Below are 8,238 nucleotides of genomic sequence, written 5' to 3' on the forward strand. Positions count from 1 at the left end.
AAACAAATCCACAGGACACATGATTGGCAGGTGGAAGACAAAACAGACTAAAAGCTGTTCATGAGAATATCAAGGCCTATATGTGGAGTCACACTGAGACATTTGTGTTGACTAGTCTTAAATGTGAGACGGTGTTTGGAAAAGATGACACATCTGAAACATCTGTGTCCTAAAAGCAGATTTCTGATCACCTACAAAAACTTTAAACACAAACTCCTCGGTCGAGTTTATCTTGGATTTTACATATTTCTAAATCCCCATTGAGTCGACCACAGAAGTAGCTTAGGAAAAGTCAACCTTTACCACCCAGAGAATGTCTGATCCAATTCCACTGACACAACAAAACACATACTGGTGAAATTAATCAACGTTATGAAATTTCCGCACACCGTAAGATCACAGCCCTGTCATCTCATGGGTGTACATGTGTTGCCGGGTCCAGCTTTACATAATAACCAAACAGTCAGATGTATGTTTAGTTTTTCTAAACGAGTGTTTATTCTGTTTTACAGAATTCCCACATTAAGATTTTTAAATAACCAGAGCATCCTGGAAAAAAAGGTGTGTTTTCCTGCAATAATCTATCACAACAATCTCTAATCCTTGCAGGATGTTATTACTCACTGCCAAACTAATTAAGATCAAGTCCGAGGCTGTTTCCTGTACAAAGAGGAGGGTAGGATGCGGGCAGCGGGAGCAGTGTATTTCACAGGAGTGGAGATTTGTGTGTCCTGGCTTAGGAACAGCCATCTAGTAGTGCTCGCACAGTATATTTTCTTCTGTTGACAATCCAAACTCTACTTAAAAGGACACACACTTAGTTGTAGACATTTCTGTCAGGAGGAAAAATGAGACTGCCTCACTGGCCCTTCTTGATGCCCATTTGGCTGCCTGAAGGTTTGTATCATAAGTACTACTCCATGTATTTGCATTACTATTATGATTTGGGCCTGTCCAGTTTTATTTGGCCATTGAGTACAAAGACACACTTTCTCATGTCCTCACTGAACTTCAGGCAAACTACTGTGTATGAACTTATCGTGAATAGAGAATATCTATTAAGGCCACGGTGAGGCACCCATGGGATGTCATGTTGGATCATTTGGGCTAAAAACCCTCATCTATCTTCTTGAAATGTATCACATTGACATAAAATAATGAACACGAATGTGATCTGTTAGAGCCTCTTCTGCAGCTGCTGTTGGGCCACTGCAGATACAATAAGGAGCTTCACTGCTGTAGATAATATTTTTCCACTTCTCAATTCAGGACATCTCAGAAACAATGAGCAGTGAGAGAAGTTAACTTCATCAAGGAGGTCATGTTTTCACTCCTGTCCGTTTGTTAGCTTGTTGGTTGGTGTATTTATTTGTTTGTCAACAGAATTACGCAAAAACTACAGCACCGATTTCTACGAAAATTGGCGGAAGCATAACACATGGGTTGAGAAAGAAAGCATTACATTTTGGCATGGATCTAGGAATTTTTCAATAATTGTCCCTAACCTTTTGAGAAAGGGTGTTTTGACATTTTCACTGATTTCCCAGGGAATAATGATAATGGAGTGTGTGTGTAATTTGGTGCATCCAAATAAAAATCTAAACGTAGAAAATGTTAACATGGTTTCAGATTGTTGGGCCTTGGCGGAGCTATGCACTGAGTGCCATTCTAGTTAAAGCTGCTATCAATATTTTAATATCAACTATGGACTATGTGTAATGTGAAAGGGGTCGGTCACCTTTACTGTTCTGGTTGACTCTCACAGCTCAGCGGAGTTGTGTTCAGCCACAAAAGGCAGCTGCTAAAAACTCGCTGCACAAAATCCACTCAGCACCAAACAGCAGGTAAAGTCATCAACAAGCTTTTGAACCTAGAGGTCAGTGGTACATTTTAGAGCAAGAGCAAGATATGTCCCTCAGGAGTTAACACAAGAATGAATACCAGACTTACTTTCATCAAATGGCCAGAAACACATCTCGTTTCTGCTCCTAAACAGTGTGGCCAACCCTATCCACTGGCCCCAAGAATAGACCTGGCTCCCCCCCCCCCACGTTTCAGGTACTCTATACTATATACATATTATCTTAGTAAAGGGACAATGACAGTGCAGAACAATATAGTGTCAAAACTCAACACTATAAGATTTGAGATATCACATATTTGACTTTGCTCACGGTTCATCACAGGAAGGACTTTAATTCCGTGCCTGTCATTACTGAACCGAATGGCCAGTGGCTCACAACTAGACGAGAGGTGGCAAACTAAAACAAGTGACTGCCAGACCCTTGAGTTAACAGGAAAGAAATATTTCCCTGCTTAACGTGGCCAAAGATCTCAACAGACCTGCCTCTTCTTAGGTTATTGGTCCACATGGTTGAGCACTGGTACCGGACCAGTATAGGAAGAGCCAAAGAGTTCTCAAAAAGCCTCCTGTGATGGGTCGGTTGTGACACCGCCATGCCCCTAAACCATTTCCTCTGCTTCCCGAATGCCTGGGCTCTGAGCTCACAGGCCTCTTACTGAAGCATCATTGGAGACTGTCAGCTTTAACTTTAACTAATGAATGAAGAGTAGACAATCAACAGAGACTCCGCAGCACTCGTAATTACAAGTGCCAGATCAGGTTAAGATGCCAACAGCTCAGTGCATTCAGCATTTTATTGCAATCATAGGCAGGACTCAAGCTCAATATTCAATTAAGTACAAAAAAGAAAAGGGAGTGGGTTTTATCAAAGCTGACAACAAGAAAGCTCTTTGGGGACCTTTATAGGAGGTGCTTCCATAGACTGACATGACTGGGTTTGTAATTTCCTCACTGGTCGGTTTAGGGGCTTTCTTGTGTCAAGTTATTTTAAGTAATCGCTCTTAGCTCTGTGTCAACTGCAGCTAGGACGCTTTCCCCAAAACCTGGTACGTCAGCTGATATGATCTTATTTATTCAAATGTGAAAACTGAAACTTCTAGGCCTCCCACCGTCTCTTTGCCTAAATGGACTGCTCTTTAGCTGGACCTACATCAGAATTGTTTGGTCAGGGGACTAGGAAGTGGACTGTGTGGAAAAAGCACTTGTCGTCATGTTTACTGTCATCCCAGGAGGCAGTTTTGATGGTTCGGCTCTTGTGGCAGCTCATAGTTTTTGGGTAGTAAAACGCCGGGGGCCTATCGATACTCTGTAGTCTCACAGCGTGGCTCATCCGTGCCAGCGGTGAAGGACAAATATGCCAAAGTCTACTGGGTTTGGCTCTTTTCTCACCCCCTGGCTTCCAATGCCGATGTATCCAGCTGAGGTACAATAATTTGACACCTCTTAAGCAGCTAGACCCTTCAGCGTGACAACCACTGCTTTGTTTTATATTCCTGCGTATTTTGAACGCAATAAAAAATAACAGTCAGCAACATCCAAACTGTGTTTTTATCCAGTTTGGACTTTTGCCCCTCCCCACCCCGTTCAATCTCCTTTATCCCTCCCTTTCCTATGTGGGATTTAACGTACACTTTGTGGTAACCTTGCTAAGTTATCAATTTTTTCTACGTTCTCTCACACTGAATAAAGGCTTGTTTCTCTACGCCTGCTTGTTAAGACATCAAGGACAGCTCCCTCCATCTGGCATTAAGTATTCCTGGTGCCAGTGTCGGGTTAACTGACACTCCTGCACTTAAACTAATGGCAGCGAACAGTCATCTCCCATGAGGTGCTCACCTTGGAAAAAAATCACCCAGTTCCCTCATCCCCAATCATAGTCGTGCTCTCACCACCCACTGAATGAAACCATGGGCATGAAAAGGGGGATTGTTTCAGTGTTGAGGCATATATAAGGGCAAATGAAAACATGTAATACGCATGTCCTGTCTTGGATTTGCCTTCCTCCCGAGTTCAATGAGACGTTGAGAGGTGGGAAGAGTAGAACAGCATGCAAACAGAAAAAGACAGACTCAGCAAATCATCATATCCATGAGAAAGGAAACGTGTAAGATGATTTCTTAAGCAAATAAATCAAAAATATTCAACATTCAGATGCTTAAAGGGATTCTTTTGAGACAGGACCTAAATCACATTTTCTGATAAACAACTATCGCGGCTGTTTAAAAGGGCATTTTATTTAATTATCCAGCACTTAAAGGTCTGAATTGCCTGTTTTTTAAGGTGAGCTTGCAAAGGGATTGCGTGGATATTTTTCTGCCACTGTGAATGAATAATTCTGTCTCGCAGTTCTAGTCTAATATATCCATCAGATATTGTTTTGTTGTTCTTGTTGGTTTGATACCTGTTTCTCATGTTATTCTGACTGCCTGTAAAAATATAGCCTCCTCTTATAGACGTAACTAGAACAGCAATCGGAGAGCTCCATGTTAAAGAAAGTGAAAAAAAAAAATATATATATATCCAAATCTGCTCCAAATTTAATGTCTGTTTCCTTGGGTAATGCCCCACCCCTCCACAAAAATCTATGAAAATCGGTTGAATAGTTTTTGCTTAACCCTGCTAAACAACCACCCCCCCTAAAAAAAACAAAGAAAACAAGACCACCTTGGCGGAGGTGATAAGAGTATGTCAAAGGATCAGGTAAAGAAATTAGATTTCTTTCAGATCTAACAGCTGGGATGCTGTATGACATTGTTATATTATATAACAATCTCCCATTTAATTTCCCGGGACCTATCATCTTCTTTCACAACTTTTTAACTAACTGACCTTAGGACTTAGAAAACTTCCATCCTGTGTAAGTTGTAACAAACATCTTGTACAGGTGAGTCCAGGGCAAAGAGAAGCACCTCTCAGACCACATGAGAGCAGCATCACCACCCGTCCTCCTCTGAACCCCCTTCTCAATGGAAACCTAAACAGCTTTTTAAGAATGAAGAGCTTTTTCAGTTTGTTTCTAAATATAGGCTCGCCCTGTGGGAGGTGGCAGGTTCCAGAGCCATTTTCAACACAGATGAGCCCCATGTCCTGCCCAGGGCCCGGCGGGTGGTGACTGCCGGTGGTCTGCCTTTCTCTTATGCACCGGCTCTTAAGTAAACACTGCAATCCTGCGGTCAGCTACAGCATGGCAACGAGCGAAAGGACTCACTGTGCAGTTGCACACAGCTATGGTGTGTTGCCTCCTCTGGCCCACTCAATCTTGGCCCCACCCCGTCACAGGGGCCTGGGTAGGGGTCGGGGGCCAGCGACAGACCTTGATGTGTGATCCCAGAAGCCTGCTGGGAACTCCTGGTGGGAACAGTGTTGGACTTCACCTCCCGGACCCCACTGACCGACCATTTTCCATCTGAAAAAAAAGTCTAAATTAAGAACATTAACATGTTTACTGACATTATGCCAATTCATTAAAGAAAATAAAAAAAATGCAACATCGGGGAAATCGGGGTGTACATCATTAACACCATGATTCACATCTGTAATCTGTAATCATCGAGTCATTTGACCATTAAACCAAGATGCAAAATTATTAGGGGGAATCAGAAAATAGAATAGAACGAAAATAACTAAAATAAAGTGTTGTATTTGAGTAAATGGTTAATCGAGCACATGGGATTGTATAATTGTCACATTCAGAAGTTTAGCGTGTTAAGGAATAACACCCAGAACTATCATGTTCAACCAGGAAATAACTGAAATCTGAATGTTTTTTATCAGAGGGCCACGATAATATGGCATTAATCATCAGGATCATATCCAATAAAGTGCCAGATTAATCAACTCGGAGGAAAACTGACAGCGCCAGTCCTTATCCACTGAGGAGAATAAGGGGCAACAGGTAGGCCCTTTATCCATTGAGCTCTGTTCTCACATTGCTCCCCTATACATGTAGATCATAATTTGGGGGAGTCTCAGTGGCTACCTGTAAGGACCACAGGGGTGGCAAATAGCGGGGCTGTGGCTTTCTTAGCTTCTTAGTGGTGCAAGCAGAAGGATTTACGGTAACTCTCAGACAAGCGTTCACAGCTTGGACTCTTGGCCTGGATTCGATATTGTCCCTGGCTGAGCATCAAACCCACTGAACCCGAGGTCCAAAAGAACCTACACAAAACCCTGGGATGTTTAAATGATAAATCGCCGACATTTAGTGGCAGAACAAAAAAATATTGGCCTTGCTGGGGATATCAGTATTAATTCTAATTCATAGTGAGAGCACATACTGGGTGGCTTGATTGACCAGAGATCAGCCTCTGGTTAAATTGACATGCTCTTCTCTTTCGGGGGCGAGGATATGAGTTTTCCTGCTAATTCAGCACAGGTGCGACAGTATAGAAAGCAACCCCGCAGAGTAAGAGGTGAAACAATTGCCAATAGAGGTGATATTGAATATCATCCATGATGTGAAGTGCACTGACCAAGTTATCTTTAAGTTCATGTCCAGGCCTTGTGGGACACACAATTTATTTCTCTGTGTAACCAGACCTTTTCTCGGTGCCCGCCATCTCCAGCCCTTCTGGTTTTGATAAAAGAGAGACCAGCGCCATGAGATTTCCTGAGCGGAGTTCGATGATAAAACCATATGGTGAAAAAAAAATAGCTCAGGAAGTTAATACATCTGACATGCCGAGAAGCATAATGGATCAATTCAGTAATCCATGCTGGTAAAAAGGATTAGTAGTGAAACTGAGGGTGTTTTTGAAATCACAGGTATCACTATCTTCAGTGTTACACTCGGTTAAAAGCATCACATACAAGGTTAAAGCAGTATTTTACTAATGTGCTGACTGCTGATGATGCCAAGAGGTGCTTTACAAAGCCACAGGACTGAATTTAAGGTCAAAGAGGATGCACCGAGCCAAACACACCAACCGCCACCCTGGAGAAAAGAGCCATGGTGCTAATATTAGAGGGAAGACTGATTACAGTGCTCCTATTAGGTTTTGGCATCGATTATGGTCCAAGGTAGAAACGCCCTCGGCACTTCTCTTTGGTGTTCGTGCCCCCGGTCCTTCACGGCACACTACATGATACTATTAAGAGCCAGACCAAACATGCCAAAGCAGACCACAGGGTTACTCACAGCCACTGCACATTCTTTTGAGGCTGAAACGTGACCCGGTCCTATTTTTCAGCAGCTTGTCAGACTCGGTGTGGCGCACGGAGGTAAACTAGGAGGAAAAACTGTTGTCACCTCGCTATAGCTCTTACTTTTTTCCTGACTTACAAGATGGCAACCTCAGGTGTCAAAATGAGACCAGAGGGGAAGGCTGGACGAGTGCTGGCACTCACTGTGGATATGGAAAGCAAAGATATACTTACAACAGCAGCAGCAGACGGTAAATGGAAAATGGACAGTTTATTGTTGAAGCTTTGCGAGTTGATGGACATGCTGTTAAAGTAATAAGTGTAGTAACCACATGCATTAAGACATATAATGCCATATGTGAGGCTGAAATTGAAGTGACAACATAATGATTTAGTCAAAATATCTAACAGCTTGAGGAAACCATACAAGTCCAGCTGTGCGTAAGATGCTCAAGACGTCGCTTTCATGGATGATGTCTGCTCCATTTCCGAAAACCTCCCTCCATACTGATGGACGTATTCTCTGTTGGGGCATCATCATAGAGTTGGACTGGAAAAGTTGTCAGGCATTCAATACGTCCAAACTTGTCGTCATTTGGAGCTCATTTTGAAAAATAGTTGTTATGACGGCTGCTAACCATATCCACCCACTCTGTTCCCAGTGAGAGGGGACAGACGGGAGGAAGTCTTTCAGTCGGTCAGGATATACTTCATCTCAGCAGGCTACCGAGCTGCTGGACCACGTACAGAGCTTCAGGTGAAGCTATGCACACTTCAAACTCTAACCCTAAACAACTGGTGACTCAACGCCACTAAGAAAAGTTTACTTAAAAATATAGAAAACCACAGTGCCAGAAGTAACAACAGACTGTTGTGAGTTCAATCCATTATTTATCCAAGCTGACATTGGGTGAAAGGCAGTGTACACCCAGGACAGGGTATCACGGGGCCAACATACAAATAAACCTGCACACTCACATTCACACCTTTTGGTGTGTGTGGACCCTATAGAGAACACCCACACAGACATATAGATGGGCAGAACATGCAAACTCCATTGCCAGGTTGGGATTCAAACCTTGCTGTGAGGAAACAGTGAGCCAGTGCAAAACTCGGTTGTGAGGTAACAATCCATCTGAAATGTTTTTAACATGAGATCTAACAATGTAGCACTGTACTCATTAAAGTTGAGTTTAATTATTTTGGCTAAACTGAGGCATCCATGTTTGTTT

This window comes from Hippoglossus hippoglossus, chromosome 6 (genome assembly GCF_009819705.1).
Source record: "Hippoglossus hippoglossus isolate fHipHip1 chromosome 6, fHipHip1.pri, whole genome shotgun sequence".
NCBI classification, from domain to species: Eukaryota; Metazoa; Chordata; class Actinopteri; order Pleuronectiformes; family Pleuronectidae; genus Hippoglossus; species Hippoglossus hippoglossus.